Source organism: Hypanus sabinus, unplaced genomic scaffold (assembly GCF_030144855.1).
Source record: "Hypanus sabinus isolate sHypSab1 unplaced genomic scaffold, sHypSab1.hap1 scaffold_447, whole genome shotgun sequence".
NCBI lineage: Eukaryota > Metazoa > Chordata > Chondrichthyes > Myliobatiformes > Dasyatidae > Hypanus > Hypanus sabinus.
Window position 1 is genome coordinate 371,850 of NW_026781321.1, and position 19,903 is coordinate 391,752.

A 19,903-nucleotide genomic window follows, 5' to 3' on the forward strand; every position below is an offset into this window, starting at 1 on the left:
GGAACCGGCATCGAACCGACGGGCCGAGCGCTCTCCTCCGACCTCTGAGCGATACATCAGACTCCGGCCGCGGGAGACGATTCACAAACGCCCCAACTTCCCTCGGAGGGAAATGGAAATAAATCAGAAAGCGGACATTTACTTTGAGGTTTTCTCCGCTCTGGGGAGGCGGTCGGCGCTCGAGCGGGAGACGAACTCAGCGGGGTAACGCCCACTCGGCTTGTCCGCCTCCGGGATTGGTTGTAACCTGTGATTGACATCGCTTCGCACCAATAGGAATAGCGCAGCTCCTGAATCCTCTGTTGACAGCGGTGGGGGAGGGGCTGGTCACGTGATTATTAGCCTAGCCGTTAAACCGATAAAGCTCGAGCACAGCAGCGCGTGGGTGACGTAAGACACCGCGCACGTGAGGGCAGATCCCGGTGTGGGGAGCCCATGTGTGACGTCAGGCGCGTGGGAACTGTGTCTGACGTCACCTGTGGGCGAGCGCTGGCATTTAAAAGCACCTTAATGGACTTTTCAGTGGGACAACAACATCAATGAGGGGTTTCATCACTGAATCCAGTGTTGTGGGATGTAAAGTCCCCTGTTATGTGTCCGGCTGTGCCGTGTTGTTGGTGGAGTGGGCAGCGTGGTGTTTGTCTCGATTCGGGTCACAACACCAGAATTGCCAGCGGGGTCCACACACGGTGTATTAGTCAACAGAATACACTGTGTGTATTCTCAAGTGAGGAGTCTGTGTGGAGATGCAGCTTCCCTGGAGGTGGACGAAAGAGGACACACCAACAGGTGGAACCAGCTGCGGGAAGACATGATTTTTCAGGTCTGATGACGAACTGAATGTACCATAACCTTCAGACTGAATCTGAAAACCATCCTTGCGGTGATTGTTAATAAATCGTTAATTTACCATGTCCGGAGCGGTGGATCACACAGCACGGAAACAGGCCTTTGGTCGGCCATACCTGTTCTGACCATCCACTCACTGTCTACACTGGTCCCATTTATCAGCACTTGGTTCACAGCCGACTGTATCTCGGCAGTTTCAATGTTCATCCTCTTCGTAAATGTTGTGAAGGGACCTGCCTCCACCACCACCTCGGGCAGTGAGTTCCAGGTTTCAGCTACCCTGGTGACACCGGCTCCTCCGCTGTTGTGCGGGGTAGGGTTGTTTCCTTTGGGGGGGGGGCTCGATGTTATTGTTCCCTTTTGTCCAGAGGGGTGGGGTTTGTAGATTGATGATCGGGATGCCGTTCTTTTTTTAAGCTGGGGTTGGGGTGGGAGTTTGATTTTTCTCTCTGAACGACTTTCATGCTGGGACTCACAAACACAACAGCTCGTTAGTGCCGCTGTATCTGTCAGTTCACCAGCGGTTGATTGCCGCCGATCCTTGAATGTGGAGACGGAGATGCTGGAGAAGACAGCGCCCCACTCGCGACAAGGAGAGCCCGAGCACGTGTCCATGTACGTGATGTGATTGGATACATCGCCATGACGTTCCGAGCAGTGAGATATCATTCCCTGGATCTCATTTTGGAAGGGATTCAGTCGGCCATCGCAGATTCACCGACAGCTTCGCTCTGGGAAGCGGCCGTTCACCTGCTCCGTGTGTGCGAAGAGACTCATTCAGTGAACCCACCTTGTGATGCTCCGGTGAGTTCACAATAAATAGAGGCCACATTTCTGTCCGGAGTGAGCAAAGAGTTTTACTCAATCATCCCAGCTGCTGCAACACCAGCAACTTCACATCAGGGAGGAAGTTCAAATCAGCTCCGTGTTAAATGTTTAACCATCACGGTGACTGAAGGCAGCTGCAGGTTCATGAGGGACTGATACTGTCAGATTCTGCAGTTCTTGCGGCTGCTCATCGCACCCAGGACTGAACCCTGGTCACTGAGCATTGGAGGAGTCGGTTCTGCTGATGTTAGACTTAAACTAGTCTGGTGTTTAATATTGTGGATCTGTGAAAGATAAATCAGCTCTGTATCAAATCCCGTGTCTCAGGTTCTTATCGTCTCTAACACACTCACAATGTACACTAGAGTGGCCACTCTGTCCATCTGGTCCCTGCCCATGTTTCTGTTCCATATCAGTATATTAAAATCTACCCCTGCCGTTCCCCCTCTCACTCTCCCTGTGATGACAGATTACAACTAGTCACCGCTCCGTGGGATAGCAGATTTCTCTTGAATTTCAGAGAATCATAGAAATCTACAACACATTACAGACGCTTTGGCCCACAATGTTGCGCCGACCATGTAACTTACACTAGAAACTGCTTTAAAATTACCCTACCGCATAGCCACCTATTTTCCTAAGCTCCGTGTACCTATCTAAGAGACTCTTAAAATACTCTATTGTATTCGCTTCTGCCACCATCGCTGGCAATGCATTCCACACAAACACCACTCTTTGCTTTAAAACCTTAGCTCTGACATCTCCTCTGTACCTACTTCCAAGCAGCTTAAACCTATTCCCCCTCGTGTTAGCCGTTTCTGCCTTGGGAAAAAAGCCCCTGGCTATCCAAACGACCAATGCCTCTCATCATCTTATACACCTGCATGAATTTCCTGCATGATTTTCTCCGGGCTGAACAAGACGATGAGCTCACTGTGGTTGTGACGTTGTTCAGGGCTCCGGACGAAGTTGGTTAAACTCCTTCTTCTCCGCTCTTTTCAATGTTTTGTGTCATTTTCACCTATTTTAAAGGACTGTGCCTCAGACAGCTGGGTTGTTGCAATTTTTACGTACCAGCAGCAATAGATCACTAACGGAGTCTGGTTTCGATGTTAAAACCACTCTCTTCATTAGTATCTACTCCAAATCTAAAAGATTGAACGAAATAAACAGCAATTAACGGTGTTGTACGTATTGCAAACTATTGGGAAACAATACTTAAAGTCTTCAGATGGTAAAGTGGAAAAGTTCAGTAATCTACGGAACAAGCGAGTGAGAGGAGAGATTTGTAAATCCACACGAAGATGTAGAGAGAAGGCAATTACGACGAATTCCACACACATTCCACGCTGGGTGAACGAAATAACAGTCGCCGAAGATCTTATCCGTCGATTAGTTCCGAAATCCACTTAGAAATATCACCAGGTGACAGTGACAGGAATATCGTCTTCAAGTGGTTACCACAGAACACCCCGATTCCAGGTAAGGGAAATCCACACATATGGATTATACGAAGTGACAGTCACACATCCGTTGTGCACTGCGTGCCGATGATCAACCCAATCTTTTGGGCATAGCAGTGACAAGCTGAAGTCTCTCTCACTCTTCCTCTCTTCCTCTCCCTCTATCTCTCTCTCTCCCCTCCCTCTCCTCCCCCCTCTGTCTCTCTGTCTCTGCTGTAGCGCCTGTGTGACGTCACAGACCCGCCTCACTCAGGCACTTAAAGCGACACTCACAGTAAACGAATCTGCGGTCTCGTAACACAATGCACCTCTAAAGTCTGACAGCAGACTGGCGAGTGAAACTTCGATGGAGCAGAGTCAGAAACCAAAGAGTTGCCAGCCTGAGTCAGGCTTTGGGGCTCCAGACAGAGATGGGGTCTGGAGTTTACGAGGAGGAGGAGAGGGAAGAAACAGACCAACAGGATATGGCTACAAAAGGAAAATCAGAAAAATTTGGAAAAAAGATTGCTAGTTTCTGCAAAATACTGGTGGAAATCAAAAGATTAGGCAGCAACTGTGGAGAGGAATAAATAAACAACTTTTAGACCGAGCCTCTTCAGCATGCCTAGACTGTGGACTCCACTGCTTAGTTACTACCTGAACTGCAGAGCTCCCCCAGCATTTTGTGTGTGTGCGTCTCTGTATGTCCAGCCACTGCAGAATCTCCTGTGTTTTATACTTGCATTTTACATTGGCATTAGATACACGTGGATATTGAATACATTGTTTATGTGAGCCGCTTCCTGCGGTAAAAAAGCTTCAGATTTTTTCTATATACCCGAAAAAAAATGAGATATGGACATTGAATCGGTGCTTCAAGAACTGTTTAATGGCACCGGTATTACCCAAAAGGCCTTGAAAATGTCGGTTGCAGGTAAGAGCGATTCTCCGTGTTTTTATCTTAAACACCGACTTCGGGATAATTCCTCTGAATTTCGGACACTGTGACCAGCAACCCCGGGACAGTCCTGCCCTCTTCCCTCTCTCTCAGCCCCACGATCCGTACACGGGCCCCGGGGAGCTCCCGGCTGATGAGGGAATGGGAACCGATGGATCTCTCAGACAGAGCTGAGCTCCAGCTATCTAAATGCAAGGATTAGGAACTCGGAGAAAGGGAACAAAACCCATCTGTGGACACTCTCTGGAGGTCCAAGATTCGTATGTTACACGACCGCTGGACTAAGTGTGTAAATGTAGGAGCGGACTATGCTGAAAAATAGATGTGCTAGATTTTCTAAAATTGACTCGTTCTACCTTAGGCCACAACCTTATCTGTCATTCCTTATTTATTTATCTATCTATCTATCTATCTTATATATGGAAAAGCAGTATAACATTAGATGATCATCAGCATAAGATGAAAGTTTAAACCTTAGCCTTTGTTTTAAATTAGTACTTAGTCTTTTCTGTGATTAGAAAATCGGAATCTTGGTTAAATTACTGGACATAAAGTATGGTGAGGTGCATTGCTAGCATTGTAGATTAGCAAAGATTCTACTGTGGATTGGACTTCCAGAGCACAGTTACTGGATATCCACAGGACAGTACTGTCGAAGACTAAGACAGTACTTTCAAATAGAATTGGAAAGGAAATGAGAGTGAATTTTTGCAGTGATGCAGGGCAAGAGAAAAGGATTGGAGTTGAAAGGATAGTTCTGGTTGATGATCTCCTTTCATGCCAACAATAATTTTATAATAATTATTCTGTGATTCTGTGTGAAGCTTTCCCTGGTCATTTGCCACCTCTTCTTGTGATTCTGCTCCTAAATGTGAAAACTTGGGGAAGTGAGTTTAAAATTATGCCATTGAACTGGTTGTAAGAATGGATAACACCAATTGGTCCTCATTTGCTTTATTCAGAGCCTTGTCAATAGCATAAATAACTGAATAAACATTTCATTAGAACGGGGTGGATTAAACTGAATATATAGGATCTTTAAATTATACCCCTTCCCACTTATTATTTTCACTGGAAAAGAGATGTTGAAATTCTAAGTAATCCTGACTAAAGTGTAATATGGTTTTAAAAAAAAAGCTCAAGGTCAAATAAGTGTGAAACAACTGTCGAGCATTTTATAGGAAGGGACATTAAAGACATTCATCATTCATGCTGATTTTTCCTCCCAGCACTGCCGCAAATACACAAACCACTCCACCTCCCTTCAGACCTTCTCCATGCTGTGCCTGATGAACCAGCCAAGATTAGCAGTTCACCATCTGTGGGGAAAAATTGAGTACAAATACCTAATAAGGTTGGGATGTGTACATTTGTCTCCCAATTTATGATGTAGGAGCATTGATATTATGCTGCTTTGTGCGTAAAATATACAATCCTCTTTGTTCAATTCTTTATTAGCTAGTGAACTTACAAGTTTGCTTCAGGGAGTTAAGCAATTTAATTTTAAACAAAAGCATGAATTGATAAATGTTACCAATTTTAAATAGCAAAAAGTTTATAGTATTTTTTTCCTGGGAAAAAATAAAAGGGGGAAAAATAAGACTTTTGGTCAGAAGTTTGAATAGTGTTATGATGTGACTGCATTTTTCAAAAGAGAAGAACAAAGATTGTAGTTATCCAAATGCAGAAAGGTTAATTCTATGTTAAACTTGTGAATTAGGATTAAGAGATGCAAGATAATGTTAATTTAATAAAATAATTTAAATCCAATTAATGCTTTAAATCTGCAGTATACGTTCAAGAATGCATTTTAGGTAGCTCAACACCTCATGCAGGTCAGTCAGGTATCTCTGCTCCCTTTAAACTTGCACGTTTCTGTTTCCCAGATGACTTTGAAACTTACTTTGACCTTATTTTCACATCATTCTAGAATGTGATGTCTAAAAACAGTGATTTGGAAGTGAGGTATGATGTTTAATATGAGAACATCTAATAATACAGAAAATCTGCTGGTCCGACACCCAAGACCCAACCATGGCAGGTTCACTAAGTTTTACTGTGGTTCGTCACATGTTTGGAGGGCTGTCGCCTGAAAGTAATGATCATTAATCACCATCAATGTCACATAGTTCACACTAAAAATAAAAGCACAAGGGAGAAGTCGGCCTCTGCCGTACCTTTTTTTCAGAGTGCTCAGTGGCTCATTTGAAATCAGGTACAGAATTTTCCTGCACTTCTGATGGGAAATCTGTTGAATGTGTTTCTGACAAACATACACCCAAAAAATGTAATGAGTCAATGCACCAAGTGGATTGAACGCCAGCACTTTTGAACATTGTGTTTCAGCCTATTCTGTTTCAATCTTTACGAAATGTGAAACAATATGAAAGGTCTAGAACTTGATAGAGGGCTAAAAGATTACGAGAGGCATAGACAGGGTGGATAGTCAGTACCCGTTTCCCAGGGCACCAACAGCAAACACCAGAGGGCATATGTATAAAATTAAGGGAGGGAAGTTTAGGGGAGACATCAGGGGTAAGTTTTTTTTTCACAGAGGGTTGTGAGTGACTGGAATGACTTGCCAGGGGTGGTGGTGGAGGCTAAAACATTAGGGGTATTTAATATCCTCTTGGACAGGCACATGGATGAAAGAAAAATGGAGGGTTACGGGGTAGTGTGGGTTTAGTTCTTTTTTTAAGGTTTATATGGGTTGGCACAACATGGAGGGCTGAAGGGCCTGTACTGTGCTGTAGTGTTCTATTTTATGGCTCTAAAATCTTTTACATCACCAGTTGAGAAAATCATCTTTGTTCTACCTCCAATCACAAAGAGGAAATCTGCAGATGCTGGAAATCCAAGCTACACACACAAATTGCTGGAGGAATTCAGCATTAGTACTCTTTTCCATAGATGTTGCCTGGCCTGCTGAGTTCCTCCAGCATTTTGTGTCTGTTGCTTGTTCTACCTCCTCTCGGTCTGCATTTTTCTACCAGTGAGAACATGCTTCCACCAATTCTGTCTGGCTACATAATGATATCAAACACCTTTGACCTGACCAACAAGTAGCTTTCACATCACAAATGTGCCAGACTCCAGGGAGACAGACTACTGCCCTTAAAGGCAGTATTCCTTGGCATTACCATCACTGAGTTCACCACTGTCAGTCACCTGGGTGAGACTTCAGGGGAAATATTTATGTACAATACTGTGTGTGTTGTGGTGATGCAAGAGTTGCTGGGGAATTTTCAAGTGGGAAGAAGTGGAGTGATATTTGGAAATCTGAAATTGAAAGCATCATTTAGCACGAAAATCACAAATAGGTGGTTTGCAAAAGCTGTGGTGAGTAAATCCTTCATTAACCTGTTACATAGGTTGTGTGAGAGTGCAGATGAACTCAATCAAGACTCAACCAGAGGAGATTAAAGTTCTTACTGACAGTGACTTGCTCGCTGTCGAAATGAATACCTCTCTATATAAAATTCAGTTTGCACATGTTGTTGTCACTGGGTAAAAATTGTACAGTACAAGGTTTTTGCACACACTGGTCACTACAAATTAGAGGGGATATTGGTGGGAAGGTGGGGAGACCTCCAGTGTCCCTGACGTCCTCACGTATATCCAGCTGCACTTTAAGGAGTTGGAGTAGGTAATGGATGAATTCCGCATCATCCAAGCGTCAGAGGGTGTGATAGGTATGATGTTCAGAGAGGTGAGTTACACCCAAGGTGCAGGACACAGGAAACTGGATGAGAGTCAGGAAGGGGAATGAGGTTAAATAGCCATCGCCGAGTACTCTTGTTGCCATCCCCCACAACAACAGGTGGACACTTTAGAAACTGTTGGGGGGAATTACCTGGCAGAGGAAAGTCAAAGGGGTGATAGGGGATTTGTTAGTTAGTGGAACAGAACTAGAAAGGGATGAGTATCCTAGTGGCAAGGCTTGCTGGTGCTCCCCTGTGGGGTGGGTGGTTAAACTAAAGTTGCAGGGAGGATTGGAGCCAGAATGACAGAACAGATAGTGGAGAGGGTGAATTGAATCGAATTGACTTTATTCCTTACATTCTTCATACACGAGTTGTAGAAATCTTTATGTTACGTCTCTGTCTAAATGTGCAATGTGAAATTTATAATAGTTTATAATAAATAGTATGTACAACAGGACAGTCAAGATAAATAAATGTACAATTGTATCAGCATGAATTAATCAATCAGAGGGCCTGGTGGAAGAAGCTGTCCCTGGGCCTGTTGGTCCGGGCTTTCTGGCTGTGGTACCGTTTCCCATATGGTAGCAGCTGGAACAGTTTGTGGTTGGGGTGACTCTGGTCCCCAATGATCCTTTTTAAACAGTGGCCCTTTTTACACACCTGTTTTTGTCAATGTCCTAAATAGTGAGAAGTTCACATCTACATATGTGCTGGGCTCTCCGCACCACTCTCTGCAGAGTCCTGCAACTGAGTGAAGTACAGCACCCATACCAGGCAGTGATGCAGCCCGTCAGGATGCTCTCAATTGTGCCCCTGTGGAAAGTTGTTAGTATTTGGGGCCCCGTCCCACACTTCCTGAACCGCCTGCGGTGAAAGTGGTGCTGTTGTGCCTTTTTCACCACACAGCCGGTATGTACAGACCAGGTGAGATCCTCGGTGTTGTGTGTGCCAGGGAACTTAAAGCTGTTCACCCTCTCAACCCCAGATCCTGGGTCAGCCTGTCTCCATTTCTCCTGTAGTCTGCAGCCAGCTCCTTTGTTTCAGTGACATTGAGGGCAAGGTTGTTTTTTTGACACCAAACAGATGTCATTCAGACCTCAGGACATGAAATTATGATATTGTAGCCATTACTTGGACTTGCTTGCGCCCAACAGTCTGAGGGATTTCAAGGAACAAATCTGTAGAGAGATTGCGGACTATGCCAAGAAACAAAGGTTGACAAAGTGAGTGATTTTAACTTTCCGTTTATTGACTGGAATCCTAGGCTGTAAAAGGACTAGATGGGGTAGAGCTTATCAAATCTACCTTAATCAGTATGTAAAATTCCCGATGTAGAAGTGTGCAATAAGCTATTGGGAAGTGATCTAGGGCGAGTGACAGAAATTAGTGTATGGGAACACTTTGTATCTACTGATCATGAGATTCCAAGTAAATACAGAAAAGCAGAGGCCTGGACCTCTCTTGAGATTCTAAATTGGAGAAAGGCCAATTTTTATGATATTTGCAAGGATTTAACAAGTGTGGATTGGGACAGGATGTTTTTTTAGCAAAGGAGAACTTGGTAAGTGGGAGTTCTTCAGAAAGAAATTTTAAGGGTGTAGAGTTTGTATGTGTCTGACAAAATAAAAGTTGAATGGTAACTAGTGCAGGGAATCTTGGTTTTCAAGAGATATTGAGGCCCTGGATATCTCGTTCCTCTAAATGCCGCGGACTGTTGGGTGCAACCAAAACTCATTAATGACAACCATTTCATAATTCCACTCCTGAACTCATCTGACTTTCCTTTAGTTGTCTTCTGTTGGATTCTAAAAGCTTCCTAATGGTCCTTTGCTCTTTTGTTTGCCCTCTCCTCTGCTTTTATGTTGGTTTTGGTTTCTCATTTAACCCACGGTTGTGCCCTGCTGCCATTCCAATGCTTCCACGTCTTTGGGATGTATCGATTACTCAGCTCTCGAATTGCTCCCAGAAACTCCAGCCATTGCTGCTCCATTGTCACTCCTACCTTTTCCCTTCCAAACAAGTTTGGCCAGCTTCTCTGTCGCAAAAACATGGAGAAGTTCAGTGGAGAAACAGGCTATTTGGCCCATTTAGTCAATGCCACAAAAACATTTAAGCTACCTGCAACTACCTGCACTGGGATCATCACCCTCCGTACCCCTACCATCCAGGTACCTGTCAAACTTCTCTTAATGGTGAAATCGAGCTCAGATTCTCCACTAGTGCTGACATCTCATTCTGCACTCTCACGACCATTTCAGCAAAGAACTTTTCCAAATGTTCCCATTAAATTTTCACTTTCCCCACTTACCCATGACCTCTGGTTGTCGTCCCACCCAACCTCAGTGGAAAAAGCTGTTTGTATTTACCCTATCTATACCCTCATAATTTTGTTTACTTCCAACAAATCCTCAGAGCAATGTATAATTTCCTTGTTTATGTTTAGAGCTTTTTTTAGGTGTATAAGATGATGAGGGGCATTGAGTGTGTGGATAGCCAGAGGATTTTTTCCCAGCGTTAACATGGCTAACAGGATGGGGCATAGTTTTAAGGTGCTTGGAAATATATGCGGAGGGGATGTCAGGGGTAGGTTTTTTACACAGAGAGTGTTGGATGTGTCGAATGCACTGCCAGCAGCGGTTGTCGAGGCGGATACAACAGGGACTTTTAACACTCTCTTAGATAGTTACATGGAGCTCAGAAACATAGAGTACTATGTGCTAGGGAAACTCCAGGCAGCTTCTAGAGTAAGTTACATAGTCGGCACAGCACTGTGGGCCAAAGGGTCTGTAATGTGCTACAGATTTCTATCATTCTATGAAATTCAAGGGAAATCTCCAAACCCACGGAGTGGTGACTAGTAGTGAATAGTGGGAAAGTTACTGGAACGTATGTGCAAGAACCGGAAATATAAGTATTTGGATAGATGTGGACTGATTAAGTATAGGCAGCACGGCTTTGTGCATGGTAGGTCATGTCTAACCAATCTCATGGAGCTACTCGAGGAAGTTATCAGGAAAGTGGATGAAGACAAGGCAGTGGATGTCGTCTACATGGACTTTAGCAAGGCGCTTGTCTCATATGGGAGGTTGGTCAAGAAGTTTCAGTCACTCAGCATTCAAGATGAGATAGTAAATTGGATGAGACACTGTCTTTGGCAGAAGCCAGAGTGTGGTAGCAGATGGTTGCCTCTCTGACTGGAGGCCTGTGACTAGTGGTTGCCACAGGGATCAGTGCTGAATCTGTTGTGGTTTGTCATCTAGATCAGTAATCTGGATGATAGTGTGGTTAACTGGATTAGCAGATTTATGACCACCAAGACTGGTGGTGTAGTGGACAGCGAGGAAGACTATCATGGCTTGCAGTGCAATCTGGACCCCCTGGGAAAATGGTTTGAGAAATGGAAAATGGAATTTAATGCAGACAAGTGTGAGTTGTTGCACTTTGGACTGACCTACCAACAGAGGTCTTTCACAGTGACTGGTCGGGCACGGAGGAGTGTTGTAGAAGAAAGGGACCTGGGAATATAAGTCCTTAATTCACTGAAAGTGGTATCACAGTTAGATAGTGATGGAAAGAAAGATTTTAGCCCATTGGCTTTCATGAACCAAATACTGACAATAGATGGATATTATGTTGACTTGTAAAAGAGGCCTAATTTGGAGTGTTGTGTGATGTTTTGGTCACCTACCTACAGGAAAGATTTAAAAGAGTTTCAGAGATTTCAGAGGAAATTCACAAGGATGTTGCCAAGTTTGGAGTACTTGGTTATAAGGAAAGATTGAACAGGTCAGGACTTCATTCCTTGGAATGTGGAAGATCGAGGTGAGATTTGATTGTGGTAGAGGGGCACAGATAGTGTAAATGCAAGCTGGCTTTCTCCACTGAGATTGGGTGGGACTTCAACCAGTGGCCAGGGGTCAAGGGTGAAAGGTGAAATGTTGAGGGGAACATGAGGGGAATCTTCTTCACACAGATGGTCATCTAGGTTTGGAATGAGCAGCCATCCCGAGTGGTGCATGCGAGCTCCATTTCAACATTTAAGAGGTTCGTGTAGGTACCTGGATGGTAGGGGTCTGGGAGTGGCAGTTTAAATAGTTCAGCACAGACTAGATGGCCCAAAGGACCTGTTTCTGTGTTGTAATTTTCTACAAGAACCTGAAATATTACAAAAATTCACTCTAACCCCTTTTAACCGCTGTGCGGACCAACCATTCATCTCAGCACGAGTTTTTTTTATATGGTGTTAAAACTGTGGCAGTTTAAGTTAATAATACATAAAAGAAAATCCCAGGTGCACATCCACAAAGACAATTTGCGTGAGACTGTTTCAGTTACTGTGGGGCCAGGCACCCATACTGCTCAACAGGAACAGGGAATAATACCAACGGAGAGAGTCAAAATGAGCCAGGTCACAGATTGGAGGCGGCAGAAATGCCCCATTGTTATAGAGACAGGAAGAGCATCAGGGAATTGATGGTCATTCCAGGTTCCAGCACTCTGCCCAGTCAGGAGATGATTTCTCTGTCCAACTTGGGTTGAACATCACTGTAACAGTGTGATACCAGATCAAACCTTGGCAACTCAAGAATTCTCATCTGAAATGTGGTCCTAAATCCATTGATGGATTTTGTAAATCTTTTCACAGGATAAAAATGAGAAGGAATTTGTCACCGGGAATCTCAAACACAGTCCGCCAGTTTTGCTGTCTCTGTCTGGATATTTAAGAAGTGGAGCAAGGATATTCAATCAACCATCCTTCCTGCTCAGACTGTGGGGAGGGATTTATTCGGTCATCTCAACTGAAGGTACATCAGCAAGTTCACACTGGGCAGGGCCATTCACCTGTTCTGTGTGTGAAAAAGGATTCAGTTGGTCTTCCCGCCTGTGGACACACCAGTCAGTTCACACCACACCGGGCGGAGGCTGGTGATCTGTTGAATTTCTGGGAAAGGATTCACTCAGTCATTTGACCTAATGGCTCACCAGCAAGTTCACACTGGGGAGAAGCCATTCACCTGTTCAGTCTGTGGGAAGGGATTCACTCAGGCATCCAACCTACGGAGACATCAGCGAGTTCACACCGGGGAGAAGCCATTCACCTGTTCAGTCTGTGGGAAGGGATTCACTCAGACATCCAACCTACAGAGACATCAGCGAGTTCATACTGGGGAGAAGCCACTCACCTGCTCAGAATGTGGGAAAGGATTCAGTGAGTTATCCAACCTACTGGTACATCAGCGAGTTCACACTGGAGAGAAGCCATTCACCTGCTCAGAATGTGGGAAAGGATTCAGTGAGTTATCCAGCCTACTGAGACATCGGCGAGTTCACACTGGGGAAAAGCCGTTCACCTGCTCAGAATGTGGGAAAGGATTCCGTGAGTTATCCAGCCTACTGAGACATCATCGAGTTCACACTGGGGAAAAGCCATTCACCTGCTCAGAATGTGGGAAAGGATTTACTGATTCATCCACCCTCCAGAGTCATCAGCGACTTCACACTGGGGAGAAGCCGTACACCTGTTCAGAATGTGGGAAGAGTTTTACTCAGTTATCCCAAGTACAGAGTCATCTGCGAGTTCACACTGGGGAGAGGCCATTCACCTGCTCAGACTGTGGGAGCAGATTCACTCATTTATCCAGCCTACAGAGACATCAGCGAGTTCACACTGGGGAGAAGCCGTTCATCTGCTCAGAATGTGGAAAGGGATTCATTCAGTTATCCCACCTACAGAGTCATCAGCGAGTTCACACTGGGGAGAAGCCATTCACCTGCTCAGACTGTGGGAAGAGATTCACTGATCCATCCAACCTACAGAGTCATCATCGAGTTCACACTGGGGAGAAGCCGTTCACCTGTTCAGAATGTGGGAAGAGATTTACTCAGTCATCCCAACTACAGAGTCATAAGCGAGTTCACACTGGGGAGAAGCTGTTCACCTGCTCAGTCTGTGGGAAGAGATTCACTCATTCATCCACACTACAGCGACACCAGCGAGCTCACACTGGGGAGAAGCCGTTCATCTGTTCAGTCTGTGGGAAGAGATTCACAGAGTCATCCCACCTATTGAGCCATCAGCGAGTTCACACTGGGGAGAAGCCATTCACCTGCTCAGTCTGTGGGAAGAGATTCACTGATCCATCCAGCCTACAGAGTCATCAGCGAGTTCACACTGGGGAGAAGCCGTTCACCTGTTCAGAATGTGGGAAGGGATTTACCCAGTCATCCCAACTACAGAGTCATCAGCGAGTACACACTGGGGAGAAGCCGTTCATCTGCTCAGAATGTGGGAAGGGATTCACTGAGTCATCCTACCTACAGAGACATGAGAGTGTTCACACTGGTGAGAAGCCGTTCAATTGCGCAGAATGTGGGAAACGGTTCACTCTGTCATCCCACCTTCTGGAACACCAGCGAGTTCACACTGGGGAGATGCCGTTCCCCTGCTCAGAATGTGGGAAGAGATTCACTCAGTCATCCCACCTACAGAGTCATCAGCGAGTTCACACTGGAGAGAGGCCATTCACCTGCTCAGACTGTGGGAGCAGATTCACTCATTTATCCAGCCTACAGAGACATCAGCGAGTTCACACTGGGGAGAAGCCATTTACCTGCTGAGAATGTGGGCAAGGATTCACTCAGTCATCCCAACTACTGGCACTCCAGTCAGTTGTTATGAATCCCTAGGTTTTGTTTGCTGTGGACTGTCATTTTAAGAGAGAGAGATTAAGAAGATGAATCAGTCTGACTTGCAGCTTGTTTACATCACTCCCAGCTTGTTTAGTTTTAGCTGAGGACACAGACACTCAGAGTCAGGAGATGAAATGGAAGGATCTATACAAGGGAAATAGGTGCCAAGGGTCACTGTTTGGAATTTCCCTATGCCCACAAAAGTGGGTTAATTATCGATTCAGCGTACACAAATGTGTGGTTGTCACGTCGTTTGATCCGTATGAGTGGATCTGATTTGGGGTATCCTATGAAGACCACTGATGTGTTAACCCTTGCCTGTGTGTGGTGTGGTAATTCATTTGAAGATGATACCCCTTGTGACAAGTCACTTTGGGTGATAATTAGTATGTGGATTTGGAAGGATGACAGATAAAATCTGCAGTGACTGTTCTCTTGTTTTACCACCATGGAACCTGTGGAATTTGACATAATTGCCTTCCCTTTACATTTACCCTGGATTACAAATATCTCTCTCATCAGTTATTCCGTGGCTGAACTGAACTTTCATAATTTACCATCTCAAGACTCCAGACCTTGGTTCCCCCATGCTCAATAGTTTTGGATTTATACTTACACACATATATAAACATAACACTGTTAACTTTTGTTTATCTTGCTTAAGTTACTATATTATAAGTACATTCTAATAAAGGTAGTTTTAACATCAAAAACAGATTCCTGCTGTAGTCTCCACGAGGAAATCTGCAGATGTTGGAAATTCAAACACACACAAAATGCTGGTGGAACACAGCAGGCCAGGCAGCATCTATAAGGAGAAGCACTGTCAATGTTTCAGGCCGAGACCCTTCGTCAGGCAGTCTCAGGCAGTCCTGACGAAGGGTCTTGGCTTGAAACGTCGACAGTGCTTCTCCTTATAGATGCTGCCTGGCCTGCTGTGTTCCACCAGCATTTTGTGTGAGTGTTGTTTCAGGTGTAGTCTATTGGTGCTGATTTGTTTCAAAAGCTTTACAATTCATAACAAAATTGGGGCCTGCATCCGGGATATGAACATCTATGGGGGCGTCGTCATTAAATATTGATTTCATTGGGGAAGTCCCTTTTGATTTATTTGTGTGTGGAAAATCAGCAGCGGATGCTGATTATTGTTTGGAAGCGGCAACCTCTGAGGCATTAGAGGATGCCAGACGGATTGAGTTGTTGAGTCTTGCTAGAAGGTTAAAACTTGCTATGTTGAAATTGACAATGAGGAGGGCACAGTTGCAGAGGATAATAGCTGAACATTATGTTTCTGAGAGTGTGTTTAAAGTGGAGGAGTTGGAGGTGTTTCCTGAAAGTAAATCTAGTGAGCTTGAGCTCCAGTACGAGTGAGAAAAATTAAAGATGGAGGCTGCGGAAAGGCAGAGGCAGTTTGAGGCTATCGAGGCAGAAAATCAGAGAGGAGGCAGAAAAACAGAGGGAGGAAGCAGAAGGACAGAGGCTATTCGAGCTGGAAAAGATACAGTGGTTGCAGCAAAGGGGTCTAGCGTTAGACTCTGGTGATGAGTTTGAGGCCAGTCAGGAAATTAAATTGGTACCTCCATTTGATGAGACAGAGGTTGATAAATACTTACAGCATTTTGAGAAGGTTGCTTAGAATTTAAAGTGGCCAAAAGAGGGTTGGTTCTCTTACAAAGGGGGAGGCTTAGCAAGCCTATTCTGCTTTGACAGTTGATGAAGCAGCTGATTGTGACATAGTGAAACAGGCTGTGCTCAAAGCTTACGAGTTGGTCCCAGAATCATACAGGCAAAAGTTTTGAAATTTGTGGAAATCTGTGAACCGGACATATGTAATTTGCTTATGAGAAGTCTGTGTGTTTTGATCGCTGGTGCACATATATGATGATGATGATAAGTATATGATGATTTTAATAGCTTGAAAGAGTTAGTTTTAATTGAAGAATTCAAAAGGTGTGCTCCTGACGACATAAAGACATATTTAGATGAAAAGGATACTGCCAATTTGCAGGAGTCTGATAGAATAGCAGATGAGTTTGCTTTTACTCATAAGGTTAAGATTATCCCAAATAAGAGCTTCCAAAAGAGTGCCAGAGATCACCAGGGTAAACCAGAAATTACAGCTGGGACTAGTGACAAGAGTAAGGATGAAGGGAAGCAGCTGAAAGAGAAATATTCTGGTCTTGCTCGTTACTATTGTAAGAAAACTGGTCATGTGATGGCTAATTGTTCTATCCTGAATAAGAAAAATGAAAAGAAGCCAGTCCCAAATGCCGGTGTTCAGTTTGTTGACGCACCTATAAACCCACAGGGTTCTGAACATTCTGTTGAGGCTCAGTTATGGACTGAGAACTCTGACTGAATTAAGAAGGCTTTTGATCATTTTATGTCAAATGGGTTTGTATTAGTAAAGGAAGGGTCAACCCAACTACCAAAAATTCTTCGAGTTACTGGGGATTCTCAGTCACTTATATTAGACAGCGTTCTAAAGTTTGGTGATGAGACGAACACTGATGAAGTAAATCTTATTAAAGGCTTTGGGGGTAGCATGGTTTCTGTGCCATTGTACAAGGTAAATTTACTGTCAGGGTTGCTTTTGGGACCTGTTAAAATCAGATTATACTCCATTTTACCATTGGAAGATGTTAGTTAGCTGTTAGGGAATGACCTAAAATTGTTCCTGCAGCGCTGTTGACAACTAAGACAACCGCTGACGACCCACAGATGGATTTTAACATTTATCCTTCCTGCGCAGGAACTCAAAGTATGGCTAAAATGTCTGCCGACGCAGACGAATCTGTGCAGCATGATTCTGATACCCATGATAGCCAAAATCGGGATTCAGGTTATGATGACTTGTCAGGGAATTTCTGCCTTCATTGTTTCAACAGGATTCAGTCGTAAGTCTGATGAGAAAGATTTATCCCTGTCTAGGAAGGAGTTTATAGCAGAACAGAACCGAGACCCTGAGATTGAAGCTTTAAAAGAAACAGCCCTCTCAGATGATGAGATTAAGAATGTGCCAGTAGGGTATTATCTCATGATGAAGTGTCAATGAGGAAGTGGAGGCCACCTGCTATACCAGCGAGTGAGGAATGGGAAATTGTTCACCAAGTTGTAGTTCCTAAAGTTATATGGCTGAAATTTTAACTTTGGCCCACAGTATGCCATTAGGTCGACATTTTGGAGTGAATAAAACTGTAAACAGTTATGTAATAATTCTACTGGCCTAATTTGAGGAAAGATGTTGTGACCTTTTGCAGAAGCTGTCGCACTTGTCAAGTTGTGGGTAAACCGAATCAGGTCACCCCAGTGGCCCCACTCTGCCCTATAACTGCATTCGGTGAACCCTTTTTAAAATTTATAGTGAGGGGAACCTTGTCCTTGTTAAAGGAACAGTGGATTGATGGGGATGTACATGTTAACTTGTTAGACTCTGTTTAGAAGTTCAAGAGTAAACTACACCAAGTCTGTAGTCTAGTGAGACAAAACTTAAAGATCTCTCAAAACAAAATGAAGTGTTGGTTTGATAAGTGGGCTTCAGAAAGAAAATATCAGGTGGGAGATAAGGTGCTTGAAATAGTCTCTCAAATTAATGATCTGAATAATGCTATTAAAACACCCGACCAACGTAAACTAACACCCGTGGTACACATAAATATAATGAAGCCGTATTTTGACAAGCAGGCACCGTCTGTGAGTGTTGTTGTCAAAACATATTGAGAATGAAACAATCGACTCGTCTGAGAATTTTCACAAGCCAAACATGGTCCCAGTTAGGCTAATGAACTCGGTTGTTCCAGAAAACATTGCTAACGAGTTGGCTCATCTGCAGCCAAAGCAACAACAACAGCTGAAGGAAGTAATCCTGATGTTTAAAGATTTATTTCACGATGTTCCCAAGCAAACCACAGTCGCAGTACATGATGTAGATATTGGTCAAGCCAAACCGATTAAACAACACCCATATTGCATGAACGTCGAAAAGTGTAAATTGGCTGAGCAAGGAATTGAATATATGATGAAAATGGTATTATTAGTCCTTTGGCATCAGATTGGAGCTCACCCTGCGTTATTGTGCCTTAACCTGATGGTGGCGTTAGATTTTGCACTGATTATGGGAAGGTAAATGCAGTAACAAAAACAGAATCCTCTCCTATCCCTAGGGAGGATAATTGCATCAATAAGTCTGGAAAAGCTAAATTTCTTACAAAGATTGATCTGTTGAAAGGGTATTGGTGTGATCCATTGACGGACAGAGGTAGAGAAATTTCTGCATTTGTGACACCTTCTGGGTTGTATGAACACAATGTTTTCTCTTTTGGAAGGAAAAATGGTCCAGGATCATTCCAGAGAATGATTGATTCTGTAATTCGAGGGTTACAACACACACATGCCTATATTGATGACTTAGCCACAGGGAGTGACACTTGGGAAAAGCATATCTCTGCAGTAGAGAAGCCGTTTGACAGGCTTTCTCAGGACGACCTTACAGTTAGCTAAGAGTGAATTTGGCCATGCCACTGTGACCTGTCTTGGCTATGTTGTTGGTCAAAGCAAGTTGGCTCCTGTTCGGGCAAAAGTCCAGGCAATTTCTCAACTTCCTATTCTGACTGATAAGAAGGCTCTTAGAAGGTTTCTGGGAATGGATGGATATTTTCGTAAGAACTTTGCTGCTATCGCTCTTTCTCTGACCAATCTCCTGAAGAAGCGTGAAAAGTATGTTTGGACCGAACCTTGTCGGGAGGCGTTTGATCGATTGAAAGTTATTATTTGAGGTTAGGCCAATCAATGTAGTGTTGTCAGCCAATTTCATTAGCAGGTTGGAGCTGTGGGTGGCAACACAGTGTTATGGGTGCACAGAGAGTAAAGGAGAGGGCCAAAGAGACAACACTGTGGGGTATGTGTCCTGAGGGTCAGAGAGACAGGAGATAGAGCCCACTCTTACCATCTGCCGGCGATCTGACAGGAAGTCCAGGATCCAGCTACACAAGGCAGGGTGAAGGTCTCTGAGCTCCTTGTCGATACTTCACGCCTTCGTATGGCTACTGCTCTGCCCATGACTGCAAGGAACTGCAGAGAACTTTGGAGAGCAGAGAACATCAGAGAAACAAGCCTCCATCCATGGACTCTCCCTACACTTCCCCTCCCTCAGAAAAGCAGGCCTTGTACACAAAGAACCTCATAACCTGGACATTCTTGCTGCAAACCCGCTCCCCCATCGGGGAAGAGATACAAAAGCCTTAAAGAGAACCACCCGGCTCAAGGACGGCTTCCTGTCTGCAGTTATAAGCCAAATGAATGATAAAATGGACTCGACCTCACAATGTAACTCGACGTGACCCTGCACCATATGTCTATCTGCACTGCACTTTCTCTGCAGCCATAATGTTTGTTACAGTTATTGTTTTATCGTATATCAGCTCGATGTACCG

The 19,903-nt window shown here is 44.2% G+C and overlaps 1 pseudogene; it reads left to right on the forward strand.

Annotated features, from left to right (window-relative positions):
* The first annotated feature begins 4,030 nt into the window (after positions 1-4,030).
* On the forward strand, positions 4,031-15,188 carry LOC132388983 (gastrula zinc finger protein XlCGF26.1-like; annotated as a pseudogene).
* Positions 15,189-19,903: the final 4,715 nt, after the last annotated feature.